We start from the raw sequence: 23,235 nt of genomic DNA on the forward strand, positions 1-23,235 counted from the left end.
CAATAAAAAACAACAAAAGATTGACTAACAGAGATTTTTTTGCAAAAAAATAGGTATGAAAAATTTAACTGATTTATTAAAAGTTTCACTATATAATATTTGTTAAAAACTTTAACTAAGTGTTTCTTAAAAATTTAATTCATAATATTTATTAAATATTTAACTGACAAATATATAAGTATAATTATAAAAACTCTATATTAAAGTAATTGACTCACGTTAATGTTATCTTGGAATCCGAGTCAATTTTTTATATCATTGACATGGAATATTTTTAGTGAAAATGCTCTTGATATGGGTATTTTTTTGCGGAATCAATCAATCTTTTATCTTACTTTATTTCGCACAAAGATTATTTTTATAGAATATTTTATCATATTCGAATGTGCGATCAATGGCACCATTTCTTGGTAGAATTTTGAGCTTTTCCGGATTTTTGACAAAAGACTATTTTTATAATAAATGGTTTATTTTTATATTAACAGAGACAATTAATATAACAAGCAAAATAATTACTAATTAACTACACAAAATCTTATATATTGTGTTTTGTGGGAAGTAATAATTATTTTAATGATGTTATAAAAGTTATGTTAAAAAATATTATTTTAAACAATTTTTCAGTATTAAATAAAAATAATTAATAAAATTATTAATAAAAAGACAAGACAAGGTTTGCAAAACGAGGTTTTTGCTGCGAAAAGCTTCGCTCAAGATTGAAGTTTTCAAAAATTCTCAATCCCAATACAATATTATCATAAATATTGTCTTGAGTCCTTGTCAACCTTGATAATAATAATAATTTTCAAAAGCGAAGCAATAGAGAAAATCCATTTCAGCACAGGATTCATTCTCCGAATGTCACGTATAAATTGCAATTTAGACAACACAGTGGGGAGGTTTATATCACCACGTTCGGGGTGAGTTTTTGCGGGCCGTCAACGGGTCGACACCATTAATCGGTCGTGGCCGATGTCTCTGTCACTAACGATGATTAGCTATACCGGGGGGGGGGGGCGGCGCGAGTGTAATACGAGCGAATAGCACGGGGGCACGAGCATTAGTACACGTTACCGGGCAATGAGACTCGGAACCACTACAAGCTGTTGCCGAATTACAACGACGGCAATCCCGGTGACCATCAGACCGTGCGAGCGGGACGAGCAGTGCAGTTAGACAAATTATGTTGGTACGTGCTCGTGTTGTCGCGCTCTGCCCCTCTCTTTTGCATTTCCCCCTCCCCCTCCCCCTCCCTCTCCTACCCCTTCTTCCGTCGACGCGCGATACCGGCTTAATGTGGATTTCACGCAAAATTTAATCCCACCCCATGCTAACTCTCCCCAAACGAAGCTAATGTCGAACACGTTTGAGCTCCGTCGATCCGAAATTGTTTTTTATAACGCGGCTGGATCTCTTGTTGAGAATATATTTGGGAAAAGAGATTAAGGTTTGATAGTTGATAGTATGATGCAAATCCTCGGCAGGATAAAATAATGTAATATTAAACCGTTACATGTATTATGTAAGGGAAAAGGAATATTACGTTCTCTGTTGTAAATTTTTTTTTGTACACATATTTTTCTAAAAATCTGCTGAAATTTTTTTCACTACTCTTTAATGTTACTTCTCTCTATTTCTTTTTTTTTTGGATATGACGTGGAGAAAATTATTTTGCAAATACACATTTATAGCAAGTAACACATTATACAAAAGTTATTAAAAATATTAAAAGTAATAAAGAAATAAAAGAAAGACGTATATGAAATTAAAAAAAATAAAAATAAAACAAGATAATAAATGGGAATTTACAAAACACGTTCTCTGTGTAAATTTCTTTTATATATGCATATATTTTTCTATAAATCTGCAGAAATTTTTTCATTGTCCTTTAATGTCAATTCTCTCCATCTCTTTTCCGACATGGAGAAAATTATTTTTCAAATATACATTAACACATTATACAAAATTATTAAAAATATTTAAAGTAACAAGAAAATGAAGGAAATAAATAAAATTTGTAAAAATTCACAGAACAAAAAGGAATTTTTAAAAATTGCAAAATAACAATTATCTATAATATGTTTTTACAAAACCAATTACATGAAGGTGCATTTTGACGAATGACCTTGCAAGATGCATCTCCCTAAACAACTTTTGCGCAAGCCATATTTTTCAATATAATTTTCTCATCGTTCGCGATCGAATAAATAAAATCGTCACCCATATACGGGTGACGTGGCTGCGGATAAAATGCACGTGTCATCCATACGAAAGTGACATGACAGTGAACAAGTGAAAGTGTTTTTCATCCATCAAGTAAACATTGTAAAATTTATTTCATGTTTCAACTTAAGAGAATAATTTATATTCTATATCTCCAAATTTTAACACCTTTCTCTACTCAATTTTTAATTATTTTAATAAATGTTTTGTCATTAAATACTGTTTTTTTTTTGCAGTCTTTAGTAAATAAACAAGTGTAAAAAAAAAGTAGGCAACCGTACATTTTTATTTGCATAATTACTATAAACAAATAAATAGTTAAAATTTTTGTTCTTTTTATTAAAAAAATTATTTTCTGCTATTGCTAATATTAAAATGACAATTTAGCACTTATTCAGGACACCTTAAAATATTTTTCAGAATTTCTTTAGATTTTTTTGCTACGTTATTTTTTATCATAAAAATAATCATTGAAAAGATGTGAAAAAAATCAAATTGAATATCTTTTGTAATGTAGTGATTTAGGGGTTTTTTTTTTAAGTCACCGAATCTAAATTTGAGAGCAGAATTTTCAACTTTTTTAATTAAAAAATGGTTAATCCAATATCGCCGATCAAAATTTCCAAAAAAAGTATTTGAATTCTAAAAACTGTCAGATTCATAAAATCTTTAAATATAAAGTTTCAAAAAAATTGATAATAATAATACAAAAACTTATGACATGAAGGGTTAAAAATAGAATTTTATATCTTTTTAAATTTCTATTAAGTTTTAATTATCATTTAAAATAAAACTTGTGTTATGTCAGATTGTTTGTTGGTCCTTGAAATGCTAGAGTACTTATACTTTCTGAACCGAGAGGGCAATCGGGAAAATATATATAATTTCTCAAAAGTTAGCACGAACTGAATCGCAAGTTTGGACGTTTCTCGCAGTTTAATCGGCCGAACGGAGCAACCAATCGCAAAGGATCGAGCAGTTATAGCAGTTACCCTTAAGTTTATGGTTTACGGTAAAATCGTAATCTGGAGCTCCATCTTGTATCCAGCTTGCATTTTTATAAAGGAATAACCGCCGTCGGGCCTCGGGCGAATCAATACGTCGCAACCGCCCGGTAGATAAAGATGGTAAATGATGGCAGGAATAAATAACGTCTCTCGAAAGATAAACTACAGTCGCGCAGGACTTTGCGAGGGGGGAGAAGCCTGGAATTTATTTATCTTGCAGTTTCCATAAATCTTCAACCTTCGCACATATTGTTTCTACGCTAATGAGTTTCTAGTTTCGCAGGAGGATTTTCCAATTTCGTATTTATAATTAATTTCCGATTCTTCCGCCACGTCCCTCTAGATTTTTTCCTGACCGTTCTCGGGGATCCATAATTAATTAATTCCAACTGATCTCTCCTGAGACACACGTGATTTCCGGAATGGATCGAGTCTCCAGCGAATCCTTCGATAATCTAGCGTATTTACAGCTTCCTCTTCCATTCACCTAAATCTTTTGTGACGTTTCCTCCGGGCTATGATATTTCGAGCAAGTGTTTCGGGCTCGTGGGATCTGGGGCGAGGTCTCGGGTCTCGGCCGAGTCGACGAGACTCGCGGAATAACCCGACGGATTATTTCGATCTCTCGTCTGGGGCTGATACTACATGGTAGCTGTACTCGTGATAGTAGCTTGGTGGTTTTATTGCGGGAAGCAGGCACAAATCGCCGTGGGGGCTTGGCAAGCCCTTTCTTCCCCCTCGTCCCCCCCTGCCCTTTTCTTCGTCCCATTTCGCTGCCTCGTTGCCAACCCTCTTTATTTCCCACTCCCCTCCTCCCCGGACGGTTTTATCGTCCCATGCCACTTTCAGCGAAAGAGGATTGAGATTATCTGGAACCGGCGCGGGATGGTCACGTACGACGCTCCTCTATCTGTTAATTATCTTTTAATTATCTTGTTTATCTTGGCGGCGACAACGCCTCCAGGTCAACGAGAGAAAGAGAGAATGCGTGTAAAACTTTCAAAATTCTCGCTAGCGGCATCAGTGATTGAAAAATGAGTATGCGTCGATGCCCATGTTTGCGTCCTGTCATGCGAATCTGTTGCCTCTGGGATAGGTTTAGGGTTCTAATCGATCGATGGTATATATACAGGAACTTTTTATTGGCACTCTGGAAGGTCAACAACTGTCGAGATTTATTTAAAATTGGACTTTCTGGGTGGCCTCCTTCTTTTTTCCACCTTGTCCGTTTGTAAGGCTTTGAGGGCGCGCATCTCTCCGCCATATATTCAATCAAAAAACCTGAGCAGTTTACTACTCCGGAAAAGCCCCGCGCGACGCAGTTACTTCTACATCTGACAGAATGTATCGCTCACAAAGAGAGATCTGGCACAAAGGCCAAGCGCCGTCCCAGTCTCGATCGAAGAGAGCCGGCGCTTTTCTTCGCGGTGGTGGCCTCCCAAAGCGCCGAAATGGAGATTGGGAGCCTTTGAAATCGAGCACGTAGGACATCTGAAATTTGAGTCCCCTGCGGGTATAAAGTATACCTCCCTTCCGCCTCAGTACGAGAAGGCGTTCGATTTCGCAGATCGAGAGATTGTACAACCGATTTCGTTACAGGGTCGCGACAGGGAGGGATCAAAGAGGATTAATCTCGTTACGATTGATTGCGCGAGTTTAATTAACGAGGTAGCATTTTTTAATTATATAAAGGGACAATATTTTGAAAAACTTGACGATCTGATAGAAATTGGACGACTCCCTAAATTGGTATCTTGAAAAGGAAAATTTATATAGTGTAGATATTTATAATAAGAAATTTTATTACATTTAGAATTACCAAGTCTTGATTTTGTCTTGGCCTGTGTCAAAATTTAAAACAAGATTTTTAATTAGTCGATTATTATCAAGACAGTACCAAGACAGTAAAATTGTCAAGATTATTTATTAAAAAAAATTAAATTATATATTATACATATGTAAATTAGATGAGAAGAAATTACTATATTATATACAAACTTAAAATTTTTTTTAATAAATAATACAAAATATATAAACAATATATATATATATATATGTATATTAATAATCAAAATTTATAAACAATTAATAAACAAAATAAAAAATTTTACACAATTATTTAATTACACAAAACTTTATACATATTATATTTTAGAAAGTAAACGAAATTACATAAAAAATTATCTTAAATTTTATATTATAAAGATTATGTTTAAAAAAATTCTTTTAAACAATTATTTAGTGTCAGATCAAAATTGTTAATAAAATCGAGATAAGATAATGTATGACGACATTTTCAAAACACGATACAAAGGTCCATTCGAGATCAGGATTTCGTAAAAATTTTCAATACCAATAAAATAATATTATCTTATGGCTCTTTAATTACATTTGACAAGAAATTCCTACAGCTAGACATTTGGACTCCAAATTCTCGACATTATAAATTATAAATTATGTTAAATTATTTGAAATTCTTTTTTATTTATTTCTTTTGAAGGGGGAATGATAAAGAGAGATAAAGATAAAGTTCTGAAATTTAAAAAATAATTGCAAATCTTGAAGAAAGTTTCTAGCCCGTCATATTCTTTTTTCTCATGCTGAAGAGATACGGTTGTTTTCCTACAGTCATTATATCAATAGTGACGAGATTCAGGAAACTTGGATGGGATCCAGAAATCCTGATACACGAAGATGACGTGTTCGGCGGGAAACAATGCGGGATGGCGTCGCGCAGTTCGAACATCGTCGACATATAACGATGTTATCGCTGCGTCAGACAGTTATGCGAAATTTACGCGGGGTAAACAGGAGGCTGCGGCCACGTAAGTGAAATATATCCCGGCAACGCTGCGGTAGGCATCGTCGATACGTACATCACTACATAACGCTAACATGCATTCTCGTTTATGCCACATGATGCACGCCTAAGTCGATTATAAAGCATCTTAGACGCTTTACTTTACCAGCTTCGTCAACCCCGTTGACCCCGAAACGCCTAACGAGAGATGAAAAGCATCGTTCAAGTTCCGCAAAACAGTTATTATGTTAGACGTTATATCATTTTAGTTGGCAATATTTTATTTATTTTCTTTTAATTCAATTTTTTATTTAATTTAATTCTTAAAAAAATAATCTTTAAAAAATATTCTAAAAAACACATATTTTTGAGGAAGAGCAAGTTTTTAAATTGAAAAGAAGCCATGTCATCATTTTATTTGGAAATATATATATTTATATTATGTATAATCTTTTAATTCAATTTTTAATTTAATTCTTAAAAAAATATTTTTAAAAACAGATTATTGTTTACAGAAAGATTAATTTCTTTAAATTGAACAGTCGTGTTATAAGACGTTTCTATATTTTGACAATACATATATTCTGGCTTAATTCAATTAAATATAATTCTTAAGAAAATAATATAAAAAACAAATTATTATGTTTTTGAAAAAGATAAAGTTCTCAACTAGTTCTCATTACATGTACAAGATAATATTATTTTATTTGGCAATATATATATATTCATTAATTTATTTTTCTTAATTTATAATTTATAATTCTCTTAATTTTATTAATCTAAAAGAAATAAATAAAAAAAGAATTTTAAATAAATTAACTTAATTTATAATTTATAATTCTTAAGGTACTGAATAATTTAATAAATAATCTAAAAATCTAATAAAATAATTTAAAAGAAGATTAGCATTTTATTTTTGGAAAAAATTGTCAAATTTTTGGATTGTACATGTATATACAACATTTCACAATCTGTCATGTATTAGAGAGACTCGCAACTAATATCCACCAATCAATTGCATTATTCTGTCAATTTAATCAGATTAATTTTGATAATACACGCGCGTTATTAAACACGCCGACTGTTCGACCTGCTATCATTACAGTGCTTTGTTAATCGGACCGGAAGATTACATCGAACGGTAACACGGAGGCGAGAATCAGACAGTCGTCGCGTTTAGCGATTAAATGCGGCGAGAGAATACGAACGGGTGGCTCATCAATGAGGCGAGGCGGATGGTTAGGATGCTTCCGTGGCGCGATAAATCAGTTAGCTTTATATGCAAATCGCGAATGAGCAATTCCCGCGAACCGTGATTCTCCGGGACGTCTTTTCCCGCTGCGAGGGAAGATTGCCTGCGACAAATCAGGCGTGAATAATAGGGGCCGGGGAGAGAAGAAAGCAGCTATTTTATCGAGCGAATAGGTCGAGACGGTATCGAGACCAAACGATGAAATACAGTAGATGTCCCCGGGGGGGGCCTTTCCCCCCCCCCATTCTCCACCTCCCACCTCCCTCACCCGGGGAGGCAGAAGGAGGGATCTTTCAACCGCGCTCTCTCGTTCATCAACGGCAAGTCCATCTTTTCCGCGGTTCCAAGTTTTCGCGATGAAACAACCTTTTTATTCCCGAGGCTTTTATCCTCAATCTCTCGCGAAAATCTCTCGATATAAGTAAGTTCTTAAAAGTTTTTAGCCAGCTTACATTAAGAGTTTCCGTTGTAGTTTGTGATTGAGTGTGCCTTTCGCGAATATTTGAAAAAGAAGGGCGATTAAAAATTTATTTAGAGAATAATCGAGTATACGTAACACTTTTTTTTTTTTTTTTTTCTTTGCTTTTTAATTTTCCTCACTTTTTATTAATCTTTTCCTTTTCGCGTCTTAAAAAAAGAAAACCAACATTCTACCGTCGAAGTTAATTAATTCGATGAAATCGCTACGCCATGTTGGCGAAATGGTATGGCAAGGGTGCAAGGCACACCCCCGGATATACCCCTAAAATTTCTAGCAGCGACGAGATGCGGTTAGGATGCTGGAGGATATCGGAGGTCGACGAGGGAGCAAAAGCGATGGTGGGGAGGTGGGGGAGGGGGAGGGGGAGGAGGAGAAAGATCCGAACATACGTGTCCGGAGTTACAAGCAGGGAGGATAAACGGCTTGACATATTAGTTAGTAGCTCCGGCAGAACGAGAAGCCAGCCATATCAAATCCGAGCCTCGAAACAGCTCGACCGTCTCGACTAACTCGACGGTTAACTTCAACCTGTTTTGTTCTCCTGGCGTCCGCTGCACGACACGAACGTGAAGTGGATAAAATCGCAGTGTCCCTCAATCGACTGTACGGTAGAATTCGTGAGTGTGTGTGTGTGTGTGTGTGTGTGTGGGATATTTCACGAATAATTCAAGAGTTATTTCCTCTCCTCGAAGCGTATTCTCATTTTCGGATTTTCGGAGATTTCGTTTTTACATTTCTCGTTCCCAATTTTTCTCCTAGATTTAACGAAGAAGATAATTGCTTTTTTATTGAATGAAAGTGAACGAGAAATTCTAATTAAAACTTTGGAAATTGTAAGGACAAAAGTGGAGACAGAAAGCAACGAGATAGGGACAATAAATTTCTGTTGACGGAGAAGGAAAAAAATTTACATATATATATATATATATATATATATATATTTTTTTTATTTTAAATTCTTTAAAAAAAAAGGCGGCTCAAAGCAAGGACTTTTCTTTTAAATACGAAAAAAAATTATGCACACCCTATTTTTACGGCCGTACATTTTAATTACAATCTCCTACGTCTCGTACATTATTTAACATCGTCGTAATAACTGAGACGGATGAAATGAAATAATTTCAAATTAAACTTTCTCTCAGATTTACATATAATAATGATTAAATCTCTGTTGGCCTGAAATGCTTTAAATACAAAGCAGACGAAAGTATAAAGCGACACGAATCGTCTAAAACTCAACGCGGAAATTTTGCATAAGAACGGGAAAGGTTACTCCGGTTCAAAGACTCTCTCTCTCTCTCTCTCTCTCTCTCTCATTCTTTCTCTCCGCAACTCTTTAAAGAAATTACAAGTCTCATGCATCACCGTTATCAGGTTTCACGCACTCGTAACACGGCGCTTGCCGTAAAACACGCCGTAAAATATGTGTACGTCGTCCGTTCGTTGCCCGGAAAAAGTTCCGTAAATCAAAACGTCGCTCGCGAATTTTTTTCCTACTTTTTTTTTTTTTTTTTTTTTTGTTTTTCGGCGAGGAGGGAGAAGAGGAGAGCGAGAGAGCCCTATAAAACCTCGGAAACGCGCGCGAAAGCGGAGAGCGCTCTCGTTTCGATGGAAACTCGAGTTTCCATCGTTCGGCCACTTTTTCGAGGGCTTTATCACGGCCCCTATCGGGCCGCCCCAAATTGAGAACAGAATCCGTAATGGCGCCCCCCCTCCCCTCCGCCGCTCGCGCTCGCGATTATTATTCATCCGCCGCCGCGACTGCAAACGTTTCCCGCCATTAAACTCTCGACCGAGAGTATGGAACCCAACCAACCGACCGCACGCCCTGTCTAAGAATATTATATTAGCTCGTACATTATCTTCAGCTTCCGCTTCTTCGAGGAAGCCTAGTCCTGGCGTAGTCCTCCCGCGACTACATCATCGCCGGGATATTATGTTCTCTTTATTCGGAGGGAGGTCTTTATCTGAAAATTTATTGAACGACGATGATGTTGAATATTCGAATTCACCGGGGATCTTTCTTTCTTTTTTCTTTTTTCTCCTTTTACGGACGGTATTTTTCAGAGAAACAATTCGCGAGATGTCTGACAGACAGTTTTACGTCAGAAATGTCATTTATTCAAGAGGAGCAGAATGACTTTTTTGTCATTTTTTTTTTTTTGTTTTTGAAAAAGATGTCAGAGGTTCCTTCGGGGTCTCAATTTTATCCCATTGATTAGACTTTGCGAGACGATTCGCAGTCGATCGCCGCAATAATGGCGGCGCAATCTCAACCTTATGATTTTTCCATTCCTTGATTTTCTCGGGGAATTTTTCGAGAATTACGTAATCCGGACGAGGGGACGGGAAGAAATTCGCGCGAGCATTTGATGGGGGGAAAAAAGTAATGCGGGTCTTTCTGCGATTCCTGGACGTAAGTCGAACGAGAGTGACTCTGGGTCAATCAACCCCGTCCCATCTTTATGATGGCATTACGTTTCCGAGGGAATGAGGGAACGAACAAAACTTGCTGGCTGATTCCGACGAACGAGGGCCGAGGAAAAATCAGCCTGATTGCCTGATCGTGCTGTTTAATAGCCTGCGTAATCAGCCTTACCGAAAATTGCCAAATTAATATTAGGGCGCGATGTATTTCTCTTTTCATAAATGAATTTCGGAGAAGAAACATAAGTTTTATGACGATTTTATTTTGCCTTTTTTGCTTTACTTAATATATATTTAAATACCACAATATTTATAAATATTCTTACTTCTTAGTGTTATTATTATTATTTTATTTTTACTTTTTAATATTTACTTTTTCAAATATTATGTAAATATTTTATACACATAAAACATGAATGTAAAATATTTACTCTCAATTTTAACCATATACTAAATACAGTTCTTATGAAATTTTCTTCTAATATGTATAAAATATTTTATATAAATAATATACTAAATATTTTATATAAATATTATTCTAAAAAAATATTTTATAAAAATATAACTAATATTTATATAATAATATAATAATATTTTATATAATATTTATGATAAAAGCATAAGAAAACAAATACTCTTGTAGTAATATTTTATAAATATTTCTCAAATATATATATTTGTGTTGAGATCTTTACGATTTGCTCAATCAAAAGTTACAAAATATGTTAACAATATTTTTAAATAATTATTCTAAATCTTTCATATATATTTTATAAATTCTGTGTGTTATTTGAACTCAATATATCAATTACAATATAATAATTATAGTAGCGAATAGTATCAGTGTTACGAGTGTTTCCGGAAAAAAAAACAGTGTCCCTTCCTAAAATACACGGCTGAGTCTATGATTTCGTTGTCTCCCGAGAGATCACGCGTACAAGCATACTAGTACAATTTCGCGCATTCTGATATGTCCGGAGCGACATGCGGACGTTTGAAGGGACAGTTAAAGGACGGCGTGGAACGCACAGCTCGACAGAGTGACAAGAGCAAGATGGAGAGCGGAGGAAGACCCTTGGTGTTTTAGAATATTCAGACATAAATAGAATAGCGCGCGCGCGCGCACCGTAGAACAACATGGCGGGATGAGAGACTCTCTCTCTCCCCTGTATATTTCACTGGCGGAGAACCGCCACAGGACTCCCGCACGTATTTCTGGAAAGACGTCTGGTCCGCCGCTGCTGCTGCTGCTACCTCGTGAATTGTTGGTACCGCAGGGTGCATCAGGAACATGGTTTCCATCCCGAGACTGAATTCTTCACGATACTCGTTCATCACGTCGATAACATCCCCCCTTTTTTCTCTCCTCCTCGCATCTCCCCCCCCCCGCCCCGCCCCGCCCCGCCCCGCCCCACAGGAATCCACCGCATCTTCTAAATGTCAATCTTGCCAGTCTCGCCCCCTTTAATCTTCGAGAGACACGAGTGTTCTCTCGAAGATTCCCTCGGGGAGAGATGGATTTTTAGATTAGAACTCGATCGGAATCTCTTTTACAGGAAGTCCCTTTAATTCTTTCGCTGCATATGTGCAATTTCTGACGTTTCCTCTCGAAGCGAAAAAGAAAGAATGAAACGCGATTTAATAGAACGAAAACGGTATTATAAACGATAACTCTCTTTTATATATACATAGGATGATTCTAAATAAAAAATTTAAGAGAGTTTTTTTTCATATAAACATTATACCCCTAGATCTCTTTCTGAGAAGTCAAAGAAGAAGATAGAAATTAGGTTGTATTTTTTTTTTTTCTTCAATTTGTGACAAGTTAAGAAAAAAAGGAATTTGATAAACACTGACGATAAATAATTGAATGAGGGTTGCTAGTTTCATCCCCTTGTAACGATACAAGGCGATTAAAAATATATTAATAAAATGAAAAATATAAATTAATATTAATAAATATAAAAAATATAAATATTATAAATATCCTTCTTACTAGTGGAAAATGTCCACCAAATTTGAGAAAAATAATAAAAGCTTAATTCTCATTTTCCTTTTTAACCCTTTGAGTCACAGCGGATCACCACCCAGAGACTCACCTAGTTTTTTATTGTTTTAACTACTTTTTTATCAACAAATACCGGATTTTTTGTTTCTACAGAGTCTCTAGAACATCAATAAGTGTAAAAAAATATGAACAGTCATTAATTGTTAATTGCAAAAATATCATATATAAACAAACAGTCAAAATTAGTCCTTTTTTACGAAAAAATGCATTTTCTACTAATCTGTTATGACAATAAATACGGCAATTTTTTTATAATCTTAGTACACTCTAAAGTATTTTTCAGAATTTTTTTAGAATTTTCCACCGTGTTGTTTTTGTTAAATCCTCCTTTATTTGATAAGAAATATATATAAAAAACAATATTTTCTGTTCTAAATTAAAAGTAACAGTTGTATTCTTTTTTAAATTTTTTCTCTAAAGGTTTTTTTAGATCGCAGAATCTGAATCTAAAGGAAAAACAAATTTAATTTCCAACATTTTAATATAGGGATCCAATATGGCGGAAGTAAAATTCTGAAAATCTTGTCTGCCATATTGAATTTTGAAAATCTGACAACGGATTCGTAATCAGCGATCCCAAAAACCCCAAATACACCAAATTTTATTAAATATTAACAATGAGAAAAATTCGTGACTCAAAGGGTTTAAAGAAGTGTAACTCCTGAAGAAAGGATATGGGAGGGGTGGATAAAAGATCTCCCTTAATTTTTGATAAATAATCATCTGCAAAAAATTTGTTGCATTTATTTATCCCGTGTATAAATCGTATTTTACTCCCGTCAAAATGTAAAGATCTCGCATTCCCATATCGAGACTTAAGCATTTCAAGAATCGCGAAGCTTCGGGAATAATCCTCAATCTTCCTCGTGGAAATAACTCTTTTTCCGCTTCTACGATCCGGCTATACTTTATCTCATGTTTCTAAAAATCTAGCTATCTAACAAAAATCATGAAATTCAAAAGGCCAGGGAAGCGTGGTATTCAGGAATCCGTATAGTTGTAGTAGACTTTCTCGCGCGAGAGCGAGCGAGCAAAGAGTTTCTTTGACTCCCAGGAGTATCCTTTCCCCCTCCCCCCCCCTCTCCTCCCCCGCCCCGACCTCTTCTCTCCTTCTGGCCTGTTCTTTCTTCTTCTTCTTCAGGAGGATTCCGGTAGACACCGTAATCTTCTTAAGAGCGTGTCGATCGACCGGCACCGTGGCTGCATTTTTCCGCCTCCTTGCCTCACTGAATTTCCACTTTCCGCCGATCTTTCTTCCGCCCGTCATCCCCGTTGTCGTTTGTGCGTTTTTCCCTCCTTACCTTCCCACCATAAAACTACGGACAGATCTTTTCGCCACCTCACGTCATATTCTGTAAATGCATCCATCGATTCTCCATGAGATACACACACACACACACACATATATATATATATATATATATATATATATATATGCATATAAAAATGCAACAGAAAATGGAGCGGCTCAGAAATATCTTGGGGAAATGGCCGTCTTGTCATGCATGAATTCTATAACTTTCGAATACATTTCGGAAAATGTGTGTATTGTAATATAAATTTTAAAATAAGAAACATACAACGCCCGCAATTTTCTCTCGAATCAAGAATATTTCCAGCACATCTCGATCTCGTGTGTTTTTAAGCCTGACAACAAGATTCAAGACAATATTTGTAAAAATATTGCATTGCGGTTGAAAATTTTCAAAATTTAAATCTTATCTCTTCGATCTTAAATAAGTCTCTGTAGCAAAAATTTCGTCTTGCATTATTTTGTCTCGATTTTATAACAATTTATCCAATATTGAACAATTGTTTGAAATAACATTTTTTTTTTAAATACATATATTTTATAATATAATTTGATATAATTATTATTATTTATGTCATTCATTTGCTTCCCACAAAACACAATACACCTATATATAAAATTTAACATTTATAAAGCAGTATAACTAAATAAACGTGTAAAATTTTATGTTTACTTTGTTTATTGTATTAATTGTTACTATATTTTTTAATATAAATATTTTTATTTCTGAAAACCAATTTTTAAAATTTTTATATAATGTAATGATTTTTTCTCATTTAATATACAAATATAAATATTTTAGATTTTTTTTTAAATTAGAATTAAAAATCAAATTTTTAATAATCTCGACAATCACAATAATATTGTCTTAATTGCAAATTAATTAAAATTAATTGAAAATCTTGTATTGATCTTATCTCGAATTTCGAGACCAAGGCAATAAAAATCTCATTTCGTTTCGTATTGTCTTGTCTCAATTTAATTAACTACTTTTATCCAATACTAAAAAATTATTCAAAATAACATTTTTTTAACGTAATCTTTATAAAATAACTTAAGACAACTACTACTATTTATATGTCGTTTGTTTATTTTATTTTCCAAAACACAATAAATTTTTGTGTAGCGAAATAATTGTTTAAAATGTTTTTATTTATTAAATAGGATTCTTTAAGTTTATATATATAATATACATATTTTAATTTTCTCTAAAAATCAATAATTTCAACAAAACTCACATTCTTGACAATCTCAGTCTTAGTATTGTCTTTATAGTTAATTAAAACAATATCAACACTAATCCAAGTATTTCGCGCAATCCTATCTGTTTTCATGCTTTATTTAATATACTAATTAAATTAGTAATTATATGAGATAATTCTCTCGAAGAAGGAGAGAGATCGGAAAGCCCCGAAAGCTTAAGGTCGGTTTTCGGTTGTTGATATTGATTCCCGAGGGCCGGGAGCGAGATTGTCGCCGTCTTGCACGTCTGTAAGGTAGCGACCAATTATGTCGAAGTGTTATCCGATTAGAAATTTGTTGCGGCAATCTCATGTTTATAGCTGGCGCACGCCTTTGAGCGTCTCTCCGGAGACGCATCTTCCTGAAATTTAATAGGCTTCACTTTGACTACAGCAGGATGGATCTTCGCCGAAATTTTACCTCCGCCGGATACTGCTTTCCCTGTCTCTCTCTCTCTCTCTCTCTCTCTCTCTCTTCTTCCAATTAATTCCCCCGGTGGAAGCCCGCCGAAATTTTACGTCAATCGTTGGCGCGAGGCGGATACACTTAGTACGTCACTCGCAAAACTTGGCTTTGACAGTGTTCGAACTCGGAGGACACATATTTGCACCATCTGAGAGATCATTTAAAGTCGGGCAAATTAATTAAAACTCTCGAACAAATGGAGCAACGTGTGTCGGTGTACGGTTAAGCGCGCGCGCGTTCCTCACCGGAATATAATTAATGCATAGTCATAATTATATATTAATTACGTCAATTTCAATATAAACCGCACCAACGATATAAACAGTGACACGCGTTTAACATTAATTTAATTAGTCCTCTTTAACGTAAAAACCATGTCAAAGCTCTCTAAATTTAACAGAATTGCGGCGTCGCGCTCATTCATTGCCGTTTGCTAAAATGAGGGTTTAATTTTCATTTCATCTACATGATATGTATATAAGTACATGTATTTTTTTCTCTCTTTATATGTATATTTATAAAAAAATACACATAAAAGTCGCATGCAGTTGAACAAACTTTTATTTATATAGAAAATTTTTTGACACTTCCTATACGCGCTGTAAAAATAAAATAATCCCGCACTGCCGACTGTGGGGTGCACAAAGCGCAGCTTGCGCGGGGTGGATGACAATCGAGCCGGCGATGAATCTGTAAAGTTACAGCCGCAACATCCGGCGGAAGCTCGAAACAGATGTCGGCGTTGAAATTTCGTCGGCCGATACGAAAAGTTCCTCGTTTGCAGTTAACGTCTTTTTTTTTTTTTTTTTTATTTTGTTTGTTTCAACTCACAAACACACATACACCGTTCTCTCGCCACTGACACTTCCAATTAAAAATGTTGCAACGCAGTTTTCACGCGCTAATTAAAACGAGAACACGAAATGGCGGAAACCGTCATAATGCAGAAACACGTGAGAAGTGATCTACTCGTTAATACAAGAAAAAATTAATAAATAATAGGGGAAAAAAAGAGAAAATGGCCCGACAATAATTCATTTAAAAACAACGGCGTAAAAATGGCGGTCAAACATAACCCAACGATTCTCTAAGAAAATATATAACATCTTTTATGCCTACAAACGGGGTAAGCAATTATTTATAAATAATCTTTATACTAAATTAATATAAAAAAGTAATAAAAAATATATTTTATATATTAAAGCTTTTCCGTAAAAACGTTTTAAAATAATAGATCAATTTATTATTATTTTTATTATCTACATATATACATATATATAATTACATAATGCAATGAGATTTTTGCGTCACACTAAAATATTACAAATATTAATGTTCAATAAATTCTATTTTATTCTACTTGCAAATCATATAAATGAACAAAACTGTTGCATCTAGTTTAATTAATCACTCTTAATTATTTATTATATGCTTTTAAATGCTTGATCTTACTAAATCCCCAGTTTAATTCGTTTTATGTATATTTAACGAATCATTTAATACACAACTGCTCAATAATTATAATAATTATAATATTATTATAATTATGTAATATTTTTACTCTAATTATCACTCTCATAATTAGTACGATATAATAGAAATATACTCATTTAATTTCTACAATAGGTATATTATGATAGACGTGTAATATCATTTTCGTTTAATTTCCCATCGGAGAAAAGGAAAGGGGATAATAATACCCTGTGTGTGTGTGTGTGTGTGTGTGATAACGCGCGACGCGATGTTGAATCGGTCCGGGAAAAATGGGCGAAATGGCGGACGAAAGAAGCTTCTCTGAGAAATTTCACCGGAAGCGATCCATTCGGAAGCTGGAGAAAGGAGGATCTTCATCGGTCTCTTCTCTCCTCTCGTTTGAGGAGAGGTCATCGCGTGCCGAGTCGATTTTCTGCGCGCGGCCTCCCCGTCGCACACAATGCCCGTCTATCTATTATCCGTTATCAGAACCGCGACTTTTAGAACTCGAGACGTCGGCGAACGACGTCGAGGCATTTTACGACTTTGGGTTTTGGGACACAGTAAGCCCCTTGAGCGAACGTTTTCCTTTTCCGAGAGATACCGGAAGTACACTTCTCTCTCTCTCTCTCTCTCTCTCTGTTGTCGGCCAATTTATCAAATCCTCGGCAATTATCTGCGAATTGTTGAGATAAGATAGAAAGGATAAGCGGGAATTTCGATTAAGAGTCTTTAAATAGATTACCGTTATCTTATTGTTAGTCCTCACCGGCAATTAATCGTTTGTTCCGATCTCTAATTTTATAGGGTGAACTCGCAGCAAAAACAAGTCTTTGCCCCCTCCCCTCCTCTCCTCTGCAAACTGCGAACATAATGTCCTCTTTTGTATAGTCGTCATTGTCATTTTGCTGTTATTTGTCAAGCAGAACCATTCTCGACTCGCGTGACAACGAAAACATGTACCAACTCTAGCAAAAAAAAGTCCCTCCTAAAGTATGATTCGTCACTCTATAGTCTCCTCTCTTTTAATTCTTTTCATTTTTTATAATGAAGAATTTTCTAGAAGGATTAAAATATCTTTTTTATTATTTATTTTAATAAAAAATATTTTATATTAAAATTATTTCAGAAACATTTTACATATATTAAAATAATTTTTTTATATATATATATATATATATATATATATATATATTAAAGTTCTTTCCTGTAAAAACGTTTTGAAATAATATTTATTTAGACAAATTTACGATTTTTACCATTTACATATATAATTATAGGGGAACGTGTTTGTTATGTAAATATATCGAAGAATTACAACTCAGTCGCGGAGAGCACAGCAAGTGCATTAAATAATTTATGAAAACTTTTAATTAAAAATATTGCGACCACTGATAACAGCACGCAGAAAGAGACACCTAGTAGCAATAATTGCAACATATTTTTCATGACATGGTAGCATCTCTGTAAAAAGATATCGACTCTGCATCATTGTACCCCGCGGGGCCGTTTTACCCCACGTTCTTCTAAAGGATAATGAAATTTGTGCTGTTGAAACTAAAACATTACAATGTAATAATTTTCAATAAATTCCTTCATTCTACTTGCAAATCGTATAAATGAAGCTATAAATAAATCTTGTAGAACACGTGACATCTAACTAGTGCACCAACATTCTCCCTTCACTTCCGTCCCTTCTATCACGCTTCATCAGGACATCCCCTATTTGAACATCCCTCATTCCTCATCCTCTCGCTGCCGTTCCATTTGTCTTCCCCTGAAAATCGAAGTAGAATAATTCGACCAATTCGCAGAACGTTTGTCCCAGCGTGATCATTCCCATAGGTTCCGCCCCGGAGTATCCTATTTTCTTATCATTATCATAATTGTGGCTATGAAAACTTTTATGATCCGTCAATTCGGAGCAATCTGACGCGATTATTCGTGCAGAAGCCGCGAAATTGAAGGAATTAAGGGGCTCAAGGGGCTCTCCACCCTTCGTCCTTTCCTCCCTTCAGTCTCTTCTGTCTTGCCGCACGTCCGCACCCTTTCACCCGCTATACGAATGGCATAAATTTCATGCGTACATGCCAAGGGAGGTGCCATACGTCCGACCCTAATAAGTCCATCTCTCTCTCTCTCTCTCTCTCTCTCTCCCTCTCCCTCCAACTACCACTATATGGCGCTCGCCCACCCGAATGTCTAAATTAAATAATTTATCGACCGTCATCTTCAAATGAGACCACGAATCCTCAGAGTCTCTTTCAAGGCTAGTATCGTATTTTAACAGCGTGACTTTGTCATGGGTTTAATAATAAATTTTAAAGAGAGTAACACACACTTTATTCCAGTTTATCTCCTTTTAGTAATTTCTCTGTGTTTTTTTTTTTTTCTCAGTACTTCAGTTTATAAGAAGTTGATATTAACGCAAAAAGGTTGCAGATAAATGAGACATAAAATGCCCGCGCGTATCATAAATTTAAGAGAGAGCGCAAGATATAAAATAAAATTCTTGTTAAACTAGAATCTTCATTATTTATATATAATTCTCTTTTTTTCTCCTAGGATTAAGTTATTACATTTCCCCAGGACAAGATAATCGTTCTTTACCTCTTGCCTTGCAAGAATACTTTATATATTTTGTTACACATATTTTACAGCTCTCTGACAAATTCAACGCTCTTATTTCATACATATTTTACAACTCATAGTACGTCATACATACTTTACCACTATTTTCGACGAATTCAACGCGTCTCAAGGAGCTTCTCTTATCTCGCTTCAACGATATCCTTTTACTTGAACTCGAAGAAATTCTGAATTCTCGTGCACCTTTGAACCTTCTTGAATGTCACGCGGATAATGCTGGGAAACATATTCCCATCGGAACAGTACTTCCTTCCTCCCCCTCCCTTTCCCCCGGTTCGGCCTACTTGTAAAGTTAAATTGCACACATATTATTGACACTGCGGCGAAGGTCGCAAATTCAATATTGGAAAAGGATTCGCGATCGTATGATTCAGCCGACGTCAATTAAAGTCAAAGTACCTCGCTGGAGAATCGATAGAGCGTCCGCTTACGAGCCAACGGGGTCCATCTTATACCGGGATCGCTCTCGAGTGTGTGTGTATGTGTGTGTATGTGCGGGCAACCTATCCGCAAATGGCGGATAGACATCTCATCCGGGAACGTAAAGAGTCTATATACCACCGAAAACCTTCAGCATTTATCCCGCTCACGTAGTTGCATGCGCGTGCCCGCTCCGTCATTTCGCACCGGGCATTAAGATATTTCAATCTCTAATTCCTCCTCGGTTCGGCTGGTATTCGACACGAAATGCGATTAGGATCGCAGAAAATAAATTAGTGTTAAATTGAAATTTATATACGTCAGTTTACGCGATTATTGTTTGATTGTATATACATATGTATAAGCAGCAATATATAATTTTCTTAGAAACATTTGAAAAAAGTTGTAATTTTTAACAATATTATAATTTTAATTAAAATAATATTAAATGTAATTTATTTTAATATTACAATAGTCATTTCAAGAATATAGTATTATTATCTTAATTTTATAAAATTAATTTTTTTATTTAAATATATATTATTTGTCCAGCCAACATTTTCTTCTAGATCTATAAAAATTATTCTTTAATAATAAAAATTTAATTTTCTTGATAAAACTATATTAAATATCCTTGAACAAGTATAATTTGTAATAACGTTATATAATCTCATTTCAAGATTTACCTGTCGCGAATATAGATACAAAATAATAAAAATAATCTTTTCTTTGCGCATTTTTCAAGACAAGACAATGTTTGTAAAAATATTGTATTAATGTTAATTAATTGAATTGTATATAAATTGAAATTTATATACGTCAGTTTACGCGATTATTACTTGATTATATATTAAGCAAAAATATATTATCTTCCTAGAAATTTGAAAAAATTGTAAATAACAATATTATAATTTTATTTTAATATTATAATAGTCATTTCAAGAATATAGTATTATTATCTTAATTTTATAAAATTAATTTTTTTATTTAAATATATATTATTTGTCCAGCCAACATTTTCTTCTAGATCTATAAAAATTATTCTTTAATAATAAAAATTTAATTTTCTTGATAAAACTATATTAAATATCTTTGAACAAGTAATTTGTATTAACGTTATATAATCTCATTTCAAGATTTACCTGTCGCGAATATAGATACAAGATAATAAAAATAATCTTTTTTTGTGCAATTTTCGAGACAAGACAATATTTGTAAAAATAAGGTTAATTAATTGATTGAAAATTTTTTTCGTGAAAATTTCAATCTTGTAGTATATATTATATAGGTGTATCTTTGTAATAAAAATCTCATCTTATATCATATTTTAAGAGTTTGTATATAATACTAAAATAATTGTTTAAAATAATATTTTATTAACATTATATTTATAATATAATTTAAAATACTTATTACTCCTTATTTTGTTTACTTTTCACAGAACACAATATACATATATGTATAAATATATGTATAAAGTTTTATCTAGCTAAATAATTATTTAAAACTTTATGTTTATTTCATTTATTGTATTAATTATTTCTAAATTTGTCGATTTAATTATTTTTGTTCATTAAAATAATTTTTAAGTTTGTACATAATATAGTAATTTTTCTCATTTAATTTACATATACATACATATTTTAATTTTTTTTAATCCAAAATTTTAACAAGACTATTAATTTTGACAATTTTGATACCGTCTTGACGTTATCTAATTAAAAATCTTGTTTCGAATTTCGAGACGAGACAAGACAATGTCATGCCTAGTCTTCCATCTCATGTAATCCTAAATGTGACGTACATAAGCTATTCTTTGTCAATCGTAAAATTTATTCTCTCGACAAATTAAAATTTCATTCACTTAACGTTCTGCAAATCAGACTTTTTAGTAGTAAGTATACTTGATTAGAATTGATTTCGCTGCGATTTTGTTTACTTTATTTTCGTTGTTGAGATTTCAGCATTAAGGGGGCGAGAAAAAGCCCTTATATTCTTGATTTAACCCTCCTCGGAGCAATCGTCCCTAATGATGGTTGCTACTGAAGCGCAAACGATCGCGCCAATAGCGTGTCTACAAAAAGTGGCCCTTCATCGATCCTTTCGCGGTCGGATCAACGGAAGGACGATCTTGAGGGAAGTCAAGAAGATTAATTACATTCCTGCGAGTCTCGGAAGAAACGCGTCGACGAAGAGTCCTGCAAACGAGCGTGGGATAAGCGTTGACTAGCGACGGGCAAAAAGGATCGTCAATGAGTTTAATTAAAATAGCAAAAGTCCGCCAAGTCAATTTTCCGGGAGAAACCGCGACCGCTATTTTGCACGAGATTCATCCCCTTCTTGTTGAACAAACAAGAAGCGATCGCTCTCGGAGAACTTTGTCTCGTCGTTATATTTTAAACTACGGAAATTTATACGAGGATAAAAAAAAAAAAAAACCGAAAAAGAAAAAAGAAGTAACTCGCACACCGTCCATCTTTATTGTCGTTATTCCGACGGAATAAAACTCATCGACAAAGAATTCTTCCTGTTTGACATGTTCGTTTAGATCAGCAGAGAATATTATCCGTGCTAGGATGGAAAAGCTACTACGGGAAAAAGCGTTAGCTTACGAAGAGAAGACTGTCATCTCGATGTCCTGCACAAAAGTAGCTTCCGTAATAACGCTGTGCTCAGGGGGATTTAATATTATACATCCATGTCATAATGCATATTTCGGAAGTTATAACTTTTTGTTAAACTGACATGCTTGCTTGTAACATAAGCTTAAATTCAGAAGAAATAAAATTTAAATCTCTGTAACATCGATTTGATAACATAACGAGATTAATGTAAAGTTACACGAGACTAATCGTCTTGTCAAAATTTAGGGCAAAATTTTTAATTATTCATCAAAACTAAAATTGCCAGGCTTATTGGCCCTGTCAAGATTATTGGTTTAAAAAAAAACTAAGATACTTATTAATTTATTAAAATACTTATGTTTGTAAATTAGATGAGAAAGAATCGCTAATATGTATGAATTTGAAAATTTTATTTAATAAATAAAAGTTTATATTACCAATGTAAAAATAATTTGTACAATAAACAAAATAAACAATATAAAATTTTACACGGTTATTTAGCTACACAAAATTTTATATACAAAAAATAAAGTAAACAGAAACGGCATAATAATTATATTTTTAATTATATCATTAAAAATTAAAAAATCTTAAATTATATTATATTAAAAAAATATTATTTTAAAAAAATCTTAAATTATATTATATTAAAAAAATATTATTTTAAACAATTGTTTAAAATTAGATAAAAATTGTTAAACAAAATTATTAGATAAATTAAATAAATTATTAAATAATTGAAATAATTATTAAATTAAAAATTTGATAAAAATTATTTAATAAATCATTAAA

At 33.8% G+C, this 23,235-nt stretch overlaps 1 protein-coding gene across 1 annotated transcript in view; it reads left to right on the forward strand.

The window, feature by feature from the left end:
- Nlg3 (Neuroligin 3) overlaps positions 1–23,235 on the forward strand; it is a 181,484-nt gene that overhangs the window by 103,361 nt on the left and 54,888 nt on the right. The window lies entirely within an intron of this gene.

Source organism: Anoplolepis gracilipes, chromosome 15 (genome assembly GCF_047496725.1).
Source record: "Anoplolepis gracilipes chromosome 15, ASM4749672v1, whole genome shotgun sequence".
Taxonomy (NCBI): domain Eukaryota; kingdom Metazoa; phylum Arthropoda; class Insecta; order Hymenoptera; family Formicidae; genus Anoplolepis; species Anoplolepis gracilipes.